Raw genomic sequence first — 10,539 nt, forward strand, 5'->3', positions numbered from 1 at the left:
GAAAAAGCAACTGTAGTAGCAGAGGATTTTGATTTTTGCTCTTCAAGTCAGTAGATCACTGTAGATTTGCACCCCTATAAACAGCACAAAGGATGAAACCCACCTCCTTCGTTATTGCTGGTTGTGCCGGTGAAAGTAGCGTTTGTGCTATTGAAAGCATCTCGGAAGATAAAGGTGCAGTCACTTCCACATGTCATGATATCATTAGATCCGATGACAAGAGCTGAAGCCCCCGGCATTTTCCAAGGCAGCAATGTGAGGAAGCTAAGCATGGGAAGGTAGCGTGGCTGAGCAGTCTAAGGCGCTGGATTTAGGCTCCAGTCTCTCTGGGGGTGTGGGTTTGAATCCCACTGCTGCCAAATGTTAGTGTTTTAAGACCTGCAATACGATCAGTCAAAGTGCTTTTTGTTAGGCTGCGTAGGTGTTTAGAGATAGACTTTCTAAAAGACAGGCTGTCAGCTTAACATCAAGGCAGAAAAAATATTTTGTTTTCTCTACAGAAATTCTCTTTGGCACGTTCAGCTTTATGTAGGGAACAACGTCTGCCGAGATCACTTTTGAGGCAGTGCACATGATAGTATACCGGCAAGTACATTTACTGTAATATTGGCTGTGGTGGTGAGCTGCCTTTGTCTGTGAAACTTTTAATTCTTCACGCCGAATCGTTGGCAGGGGTAAAGCTTATTATATCTTTGAACATAGCGCTCCATCAGAAATACTTTGTTTGTGCTCAAAAGAGATCAGAGGATTAACTTCATGAATTCACATAGCATACCTTACAGGAAAGATTTAAAAGGGCAATTGATTGTGCTTCCTGATGTTGTTCCTGTGGTTTCTTTGGGTACAAAGGTGAATGTTCTTTGACGTTCTGCTAGAGTATCCACTGGGTGGGCTTTATCAATTAGCTCGGTGTAGCGGCGAGGCTTATTAATAAGGCAGAATTAAGTGTTTCTGAGCTTTCCCAAATTAGGCCTCATCTCTCTGTTCATCTCTGTGGTGCACCCACAGAGAAACTATTCATGCAGGCTGATTTAAGGTTTCCTTTGATAAGGTTTCCTAGGACAGCTCCCAAAGGGGGATGCACTTAGCTAAGCCTGGCTATCATGATCAATGGTCATCCATTGGCGCCTATCTGTCTAGGGAGTGCCAGATGGACATCTGGACTGCATTCCTAAGTGTCAGGAGTATGTGACTCATATCTCACCTTGATCAACCAATCAGGGACTGGTAGGGCCGAGTAACCCACGTGGGACTCTGATGCCCATGGAACTTTCAGCCAATCAATGAGCTGAAGTTCCTCCAGGTAAAAACAGGCAACACAGAGAGCCTGAGAGATTCAGTAAGATTCTGGAGAGGGTTCTGTGGACTTTTCTAAAGGGAATTCAAAGGAGAATTCCAGGGCAGGACGGCCCAGGAGCAGAAGGCTCCCAAGGGCAGGACATTCTCGCAGCACGCCTCCTGACCATCCTGAGACTCAGCCTGGACACCAACGGAACGGCCAGTGTGTCCGAGTGCCAGAACTTTCCTTTGTTCTAAGAGTCTAGAGCGGAGGTTGGCAGAGAGTAACCAGAGGATCCACCCGAGGTTAGCACCAGCAGCAGGCCTCGTGAACAGGTCAGAACTGTGGACAGCTGAATCACTATTCAGAACTAGCTCTTCATCAGGGTCAAACCGGTCCTCTTCCTGACTTGCTGGGATCCACAGTCATCTTTTCTCCTGTGCACAAACTTTGCTAGTTAAAGCCAACACTAACTAGCCGGTCAGTGAGCATCAGGAGTGGACCGTCGCAAGCTGCACAGCACAGCCTGGCACCTAACCAGAGAGCGCGGATTGGACAGCAACAGCCTGCAACTGTTTCTTTGTGCCCGCAGGAGATCTGAATCCCCAGAGATAGGATGAGTATTCAACTTCAATGCATTACAACTCGAGAATTCAATTGTTATTCCAACCAGTTAATATCAATTTAATTCCTAAGAGTTATGTACTTGTTTTGAGTATCTAATGTAGAAGTTATAACCAAGTGCATTTACGAAACGGTCTAAATGAATGATATACTGAACGTATGTCCTCTTGATATATGTAACTCTTTGTAACTGACTGAATATATACCTTTTGTATTGTGATAACCCTCTCGATTAGATCTGTTAGGTTTATATGCATATTCTATGTATTAATAAATGTATCCTCGTGTATTAGTACCTGTGTGTGTGTGTTTTTTCCTGTGCTGTCTTTTAAAACATATAAGATCACGAGTTTACAGATTTCTCCAAATAACAACTATACATTTTAACCCAGCGGTTAGCATTCCTTCAATCCAATAGTTTTACTCTGGGTAAAAAGCAGCGCAATATACAGAGAGATGATATTCAAATATTTCAACGTTCTTATTGGATTACCTGTATGGAGATATCACTCAGAATTCCTAATATGATTTTGAGTTCAGTTTTGCTTTACTACTTTCAGAGTCTTTTATTGACCTTGCTGAAGCAGAGAAGTGACATAATTACAAATGCGACCTACCTGTGCTGCTGTTTCTGGTTAATAATGCTTATTGCGAGGAAAAAAAAAACAGCTCCTTGCATTAAGAGCAAGAGCAACCAATGGGCTCTCTTGTTGAGTTGGGTTTTTTCCGTGGTGCTCTTCCTCAGATGCAAAGTTATTTGGGGAGCAAAGACCTCTGAGAAGGAGCTTGAATCCGTCAAGAACTCAGAAATTCTAATATCGCACTACCATCTTGTGTACAGAGATCTGCTTCTTCCTTTTTGACTGTTTTGGTGTTTAAGAGCACGCTTCCTACCTTGAATGAAAGTTTCAGGAGATGTGTTACCTGATCACACATCTGTGCCATAGGGGATGTAGCTTAGTGGTAGAGTGCATGCTTTTCATGTATGAAGTCCTGAGTTCACTCCCTGGCATCTCCAGATGTCTTATGTTATTGTGCTCTCATCGCAATCTTCTGTTGAGTGAAAACTCTTTGCTCGTGTTCATAGAGAGCCAGGTTTACACAATTAAATTCAGTCACACACGAAGTGCTACAGTCTTGCTCTGCTGTTTTAAATGTACCTCCAAAGCATTTCGTTCTGTTAACTACCAAATGATTTGAACTAATTTTACGTCATATTCAGGAAATCCAGAGAAGGTCATCAGACTTTTAGTGGCTGTTGAAGAAAACACCTGTTGAATCTCACCAGGGATTTCTTGAGAGATCATTCAGCGAGCAAGTCCTCCTTCTGGACTCCAAACATTTTGGGTTAAACTGTTATTCACATACTCTAACGAAGAGAAACGTTAGTGTCTTCCGGTGTGTGAGCCGATTTCTAAAAAAAAAAGTTATATAAATTGAATTGTTCTACTTTTTAGGCTTGCATAGTCTTATTAATATTTCAGTTAAATCTTTTTTTCTGTAGTAACATCAGTTGATATTAATATTAGTCCTGATTTATAATTTTTTGTCATGGTTGATCTTAAATAATTTTGTAATTAGTTTCAGTTTTGAAAAATCATGCAGAGAAGCTACCAAAACTGGTAATGTTCATATAATGTGTAATGCAATAGCAGCATTTTGGGTTGAAAACAAAAAGTATATCTTGGTATGAATCCTAACACTTCATAGGCAGCGTTCTAGGACTTCTCGCTTCAGATAAAGTTGTCAATACATCATAGATTTCTACTCAATCAATATCAGCAGTGTTATCGCTACCAAAAGCTATATATAGATCCTGGCAATACTTCGTGAGATCTTCGTAAGAAAATCCCAAATACTACGGAAGGAATCAAATTTATATGTTTCTTTGGATCGAGAAGATGACCATTATGAGACTCAAAACATGCCTGTCTTTTCTTTTTTCGAGGACAAATGGCTGCTGTTTCTTCAAATCCTTCAACTGATCATCGACATAGAGAAATAATATTATACAATTGTGGTTTTCTGTTAATTGCCAATTTGACTGTAATTACATCTTCGTTTACAGATGTCTTGCATCTACAGATGCAGCCATTCAAAATGCGTGGGCGATACCGCATTATTTTGCGGTACGCTGTACGCAGTCTACCGCAAGCTACCGGTAAATACCGCGAGTTACCGTAAATTCTCCTATAATACGACAAGCAAAATAATAGTATCCGGAATTTCCGCAAGGTGGAGCTAATAAAGCTCAACCTCTCATGTTTGAGCTGTGGCCATCAAAGTCTTTAACGAAGATATTACTAATAGTACTAATAATGAATGACCTTGGACAAGCTATAAGTGTAAACTCAAAGTATTGCCCTGGTCAACATTCTTTTTTTCATTGACCGTCTTTGTAAAAGTAACACCACAGCATTTCGTAATCACGCATTTGTTTCCAATCATGCAAAGTACAGTGATTCACCATGCCTTTCACATGCTCATAAAAGAGATTGATTTAGGAACATAAACATATTACCGTATGCAAACTGTACTGTATACAGTATGTATATGTATATTTAACGTCTTAACTGTGCCCGTTTAAGTATTGAATATTCATATCTAATTTTACCACTGAAGGGAAATCTTAGTAGCTGAGCATAAAAAGAATAGGAGCATACTGCAACGCGTGTGAAGGCCATAAACGATATTAATTTTGGAACATAAACATACAGTATATGGCTGGACTCGGTACTTTAAAGAAAACATACACGAAACATGGTTTCATTATGACCAGAATCGGTCTTGAGATATTTTTAACTTGATTTACAGTATTTGAGAGGTATGTCTTAACACCGATACTACAGTGCTTAAGTACTGCTCACGTATATGTTTCTAGGTTTATATTATGCATTTCATACGGTCAAATTACTTTTGAGCAACTAATAAGAAGTGCGAAACGGTATGCGTTTTAGTTTCGTTTTGTGCTGGGACCCGTGGATTGATTAGAGATATCAAGTACATACAAGTCATTTTTTAAATGTTTTAGTTCGTCTTGTAAAAATGTTACGAGTACATCATCTGTCAACAATTACACAGGTTGTTGGGTCGTTGTTTTTTTTGCAGTTTTATCTAGAACAAGCGATGCTTAAACCTTTGTCTGATTCTTGTGAAACTATCCACACGACAGTTACAGTACCTAGGAGTTGACTTCAGTGATGTCACTGATGGGATGTTTCTAAAAATCCATCCTCTGTAAAACGTCTTCTCTAGTTGTCCTGCATATGTATTCGCTAATGAAGCTGTGTGTTCTGAGCCTGGATCTCTACATTTCTGTATGAACCAGCTTAGAGGGCTAAAGACAGCTTGTGTTTAAATTGAGTGTAAGGCAATTTATGCTTCTAAAGTTATGGTCAGCATTTATTATTGTACTGTGCTGTAAACTTGTTCTGTGCCTAATTACATTAAATCTGTAAATCTGTACATTGTCTGTCGATAATATTTCTGCATTGCTTTTTTAGCCCTCAGCATGTGACCGTGCCGGTGGCACTGTTCCTGACTCAGATACATTATTTTATAGCGTTGTCAAATCTGGTGGCGCTGTGTGTTAGTTTCAATGAATAGTCACCTATGCGTTACAAAATAAACATTTATATTGATTTGAATCGCATTTCGATTTAAATCGTAAACGCGTGTTTAGATATATGTGTTTAAAGGCGATAACCCACAGTGCCACCGGCGCAGTCACATGGAGAGTGCTGAAAAAGCACTACAGAAACATTATACACAGAAGCATAAATTACCTTACACACAATTTAAACACAAGCTGTCTTTAGCCCTCTAAGCTGGTTCATACAGAAATGTAGAGATCCAGGCTCAGAACACACAGCTTCATTAGCGAATACATATGCAGGACAACTGGAGAAGACGTTTTACAGTGGATGGATTTTTAGAAACATCCTATCAGTGACATCACTGAAGTCAACTCCTAGGTAACTGTCGTGTGGATAGTTTCACAAGAATCAGACAAAGGTTTAAGCATCGCTTGTTCTAGATAAAACTGCAAAAAAACAACAACCCATAATGTACTTCTTTGCGGCTCTGTTTGCCCAAATCATATATTCACAACGTGAAATTAGAAAATAATATTACGTAACAAAAATCCGCAATATGGAAACAGAACCTGTGTAATTGTTGACAGATGATGTACTCGTAACATTTTTATAAGACGAACTACAACATTTACAAAATGACTTGTATGTACTTGATATCTCTAATCAATCCACGGCGATATAGTTAAAGCAGAGTCCCCGCACTGCATTAAAACAAAACGAAAACTAAAACGCCCTGGGCATACCGTTTCGCGCTTCTTATCAGTTGCTCAAAAGTAATTTGACCGTATGAAATGCATAATATAAACCTAGAAACATATACATGAGCAGTATTTACGTAGTATCGGTGTCAAGACATACCTCTCAAATACTGTAAATCAAGTTAAAAATATCTCAAGACCGATTCTGGTCATAATGAAACCATGTTTCGTGTATGTTTTCTTTAAAGTACCGAGACCAGCCATATACTGTATGTTTATGTTCCAAAATTAATATCGTTTATGGCCTTCACACGCGTTACAGTATGCTCCTATTCTTTTTATGCTCAGCTACTAAGATTTCCCTTCAGTGGTAAAATACCATATGAATATTCAATACTACAACGAGCACAGTAAAGACGTTTACTGTAAATCTTTCTACGACAGACCAACGGACCACGAGTGCCCCTGTCGGTCAACCAATCACGTACCGGGGTACCGCGCGTCATCTTGCGTCAAAATGCGCGTCGCCGTAGCCAATTACCTCCGGTACGTGTCTGTACCGTGCACTTTGAATGGCTGCATCTGTACCTTACTGCTGCTAATCACATTCACGTGTTTACGAAGCTTTTTTCTGTCCGTTATGTTTTTGCTAAGCAGTTTCTCCGTTTTCCTCGTACTGTGATTGTCAGCGAGCACAACAAGACTGAAACAGTGTAAAGGCAGGTAAAAAAGACAGGGTAAAATGCCTGATTGTCAGGAGTGGGATTTGAACCCGTGCCTCTATTCGGAGAGCGGAACACAAAGCTTAAAAGACACGAACCTGTGAATTTGCTGTTTGCACCAGTCGCATCCGATTTTCCGTAACTTTAGAACGATTGATACGACTGGACAAACACAATGTTTAGCATGACATGGAAAACGGTACCGGAGCATTCGGGTCCGGACTACCAGACTCAGGAACAGTTTTTACGCCCGCACTATCAAACTATTAAACTCCCAGCCTCTCTCACTCTCTCCTCACCTCTCACCTATGATCTGAACCTCACAGTGCCTTCTTTCTTACCAAAAACCCAAACACACATTGAAAATCTACCTCTACCATATATGTCAAAAGCTCACTCCCCATCATTTCTATCCCTTTATTTCATTCTTTTGATGCATGTTTTTGCACATAACCTGTTACCTTTTTGTTGTTTTGTACACTGCCTGTTGTTGTTGTTTTTTGCACATTGGCTGTTGTTTCTGTCTGTCTTTTGTTATACAATTGTATTGTTGTTGTGTTTTTTTCTTTGTACTACTTATGTCCGAGAGCTAGCTAAATAGCATTTCGTTATACCATATACCTGTGTATGAGTATAATGACTATAAACTTGGACTTGAACTTGACAAGTCTTGCAGGCAGTATATTATTTTATCGTTTACTCGTTTAAAAAAACACGGTCTTTTCGTTCCTAAGCCAGATTTTTAGTGCTTTCGAACGTTACTTCCAACCTGGACTGACAGCTCACCCGATCTGTTTGTGATCAGACCATGGAGTGGGGGGCTGTACCAAGCGCACGTTCCTTCCCAATGCTGAGGCAATCATTTGGAAGATGGGTGTGAAGAGAGACAAGCTTTGTCGACTAAAAAACAAAGCAGGATATGCAAGAATACTAATCACTGGCGACAGTTATGTCCTCTTACTATTGAGACCCCTACATTGCGAGTTTTTGACTTTAGTTTTAGACTTTGAAACTAAAGGAAAGCGGTGACAAATGAAACAGGCACGGGTGGGGTTTGAACCCACGCTCTTCGGTTTACGAGACCGACGCCTTACCACTCAGCCACCGCGCCTTCGAGTAAATGTGGGAATAATGTTGTTCAAATTATTTTTTTCTGAATCTGGTTTACATCGCCTGGATGCAGCAACAACAATAAAAGGGATACTTGTCCTTAAACTTGGTTGTTCTTCTATTTCTCTAGCATGACTGCGTCCTGCTGCTCGGCTTTTGTTTGTAAACTTTGAGCGAGCGCCCCGTTCAGTGTCACTTTGTCACTGTGGTCAGAAAGCATTCTTGATTCTGCTTGAGCTGCTTCATGAATTCTAGCGACTGTAAGAGCTCTTTCTAAAGTCAGCCCTTCCTCCTGCAGCAATTTATAGTCTCTTATGTGCACATTTTTCCACAAGTTGATATCTTAACATGTCAGTTTCCAATACTCCAAAGTCACACGATTTAGCCAGTTCTCTTAGTGCAGTCAAAAAAGCAACAACAGATTCGTCCTGAGACTAAGTTCTCTGCCTAAATTTATGCCGTTCCAAAACCACATTTCTCAGCGGTGTAAAGTAAGCGTCTAAGGCAGCTACAGTCTGTTCATATGTACCTTTTTCTCCAGGGAGGTTGGCGAAAATCCGCTGCACGGGAGCCCCGATACAGTGCAGTAATGTAGCCCGCCTCACGGCATCCTGAGCTTCTGTAGATCCACTTACACCCCTTTAAATATGTATTTCCTTAATTTCAGTTCTCTCCACCAGGACACCTGGAAATTCCCAAAAGCATAATACAGCTACTAAAGTACTAATGTTAAAGGTAACATTAAACTTTATTATTAAGATATCACGCTTTTATTAATAAAATATGTATTGATAAAATTCCTTGTGAATAATTGTAGTGTCTGGAAAGCAATTTTAGTTAAATATAAAAATAATTTTCAAACAAGTGGTGCATCAGTTCATTACTTAATGACGATATTATTCCACTACACTCAGGACAGTTCCAATGTAATCTATTGTTCCGCTTAGTCTGCTACTTCAGTAACATCTAATGGGCAGCAGCTGTTATTTTAGGTTTGTTGCAATTGAGAACAGGTTCAGTACAGAGCTGCTGAAAAATTTCAGAGGCCAAGTTTGTTTCAACTCACCCGTTGTAGCTACCAATCAGCAACAAGGAGAAACAAAACATCAGTTTTGCCTTTTTTTAAAAAAAAGGGAAACAGAGTAGTAGTTATTGAGGTCATTTCAGGTACAATGTAAGAACTAAAATTAACTAGTCCCACAGTAATGCGTGGGGTCCTATTAACAGAAAAAAAATAGTTGTAACCCAAAAACACAACAAACACAAAACGAGAAGTCTTCCGGGAACCTCGGTAAATCCCTGTAGTTGTCTAACAACTATAAAAAAACAACCAAATGCAACAACTTCAAAAGAAAAAGAACATTTAAAAACAAATCTGGGGAACAACAAAAACATAATCTAATGCAAGAGCTTTATCAAGTCCAGTGCTCCTCTCGTCTCAGTAGACCTCTCTCATATATTTGTGTACAGGTCAACTGGAGGTACACAGCTGATGGTACTTTAAGTAGGGAGCTGCGTCAGCATGGGTGGGCTTCAAAGGAAAAAGTATAGGATTAATTCCATGCTGAAAAGAGAAGGAAACACAATGTTTCAGCTGTGGAGCCTTCTTTGATTGTGACTCGAAGTAAACCTTTACCTTTACTTGTTCGTTTGATGTTAATTTATCTCCATCAGATACCTGAGAGTATCTAAACTCGACAGTTGCTTTCAGTAGCTAAAGACACTGCTCCAGGTGAGGCTTGAACTCACAACCTCGGCATAACTCCGCTGTGCACTGCTGTATAAGTACCGCGCGCTGACCGATTGCGCCACTGGAGCTGTGCAAAATGTGCTCCTCATACAGACTGAAGTTGCACAAACAGGGTGAAAACAGTTTCGGTTGTGGATCCATCTCCTCATGGGGAAAAGCAACAGTAAAATATCAAGGAAAATACAAGAAAAGAAACTGAAAGAATTGTGCTAACAGCAAAGGGGGACGGAGGGAGGTGGTCGGACAAGTAAATTAACTTTTTTGTAGCGACATTTTCAAGTCGCCTCCTTTACACGCAATTGCAGCCCCGCTACTGAGAGAAGCATGAGAAATGGCTTCAATTACAATGTGAAGCGCAGTACAGGGTCGATGGCTTCACATCTCCCATCAATCAAATAAAATTGCAGTAAAGCGATCTAAATATGACTCTTAAGTACTGGGAAAGATGATTATTTTGAGCGTGCCTCCCAGGGTCTGCTACGAGGCTAAAGTTGGCTTCTTATTCGCGTTTTTCGTTCCACCTTAAATGGTGCTGCTGTGATGTTATATCTCTTCTTGTGCCGAAGAGCAGTCATACCTGACCCGTCTGGAATGACCACTGACAGACTTTATCCAGAAGCGACGGCACCACTCCCAGTAGAATGAGTGAGAAATACATCATGACATGGGTAGTTAAGGGGCTCCCATTATCCATCTTTCCTCACATTCCTGATTTTTTTCAATAGCATTTTGACCTTTTTTCACATTCAGATTTTTTTCA

General features: G+C 40.2%; 2 non-coding genes across 2 annotated transcripts; both read right to left on the reverse strand.

The window, feature by feature from the left end:
* Window positions 1-7,958: 7,958 nt before the first annotated feature.
* On the reverse strand, window positions 7,959-8,030 carry trnat-cgu (transfer RNA threonine (anticodon CGU)). Its single transcript has one exon. It is a non-coding gene; the product is annotated as a tRNA-Thr (tRNA).
* A 1,723-nt stretch (window positions 8,031-9,753) lies between these two features.
* Window positions 9,754-9,847, reverse strand: trnai-uau (transfer RNA isoleucine (anticodon UAU)). The gene is made up of 2 exons: window positions 9,810-9,847; window positions 9,754-9,789 (listed from the first exon to the last, which is right to left on the reverse strand). It is a non-coding gene; the product is annotated as a tRNA-Ile (tRNA).
* Between the last annotated feature and the right edge of the window lie 692 nt (window positions 9,848-10,539).

Source organism: Lepisosteus platostomus, chromosome 5 (genome assembly GCF_059453375.1).
Source record: "Lepisosteus platostomus isolate fLepPlt1 chromosome 5, fLepPlt1.hap1, whole genome shotgun sequence".
NCBI classification, from domain to species: domain Eukaryota; kingdom Metazoa; phylum Chordata; class Actinopteri; order Semionotiformes; family Lepisosteidae; genus Lepisosteus; species Lepisosteus platostomus.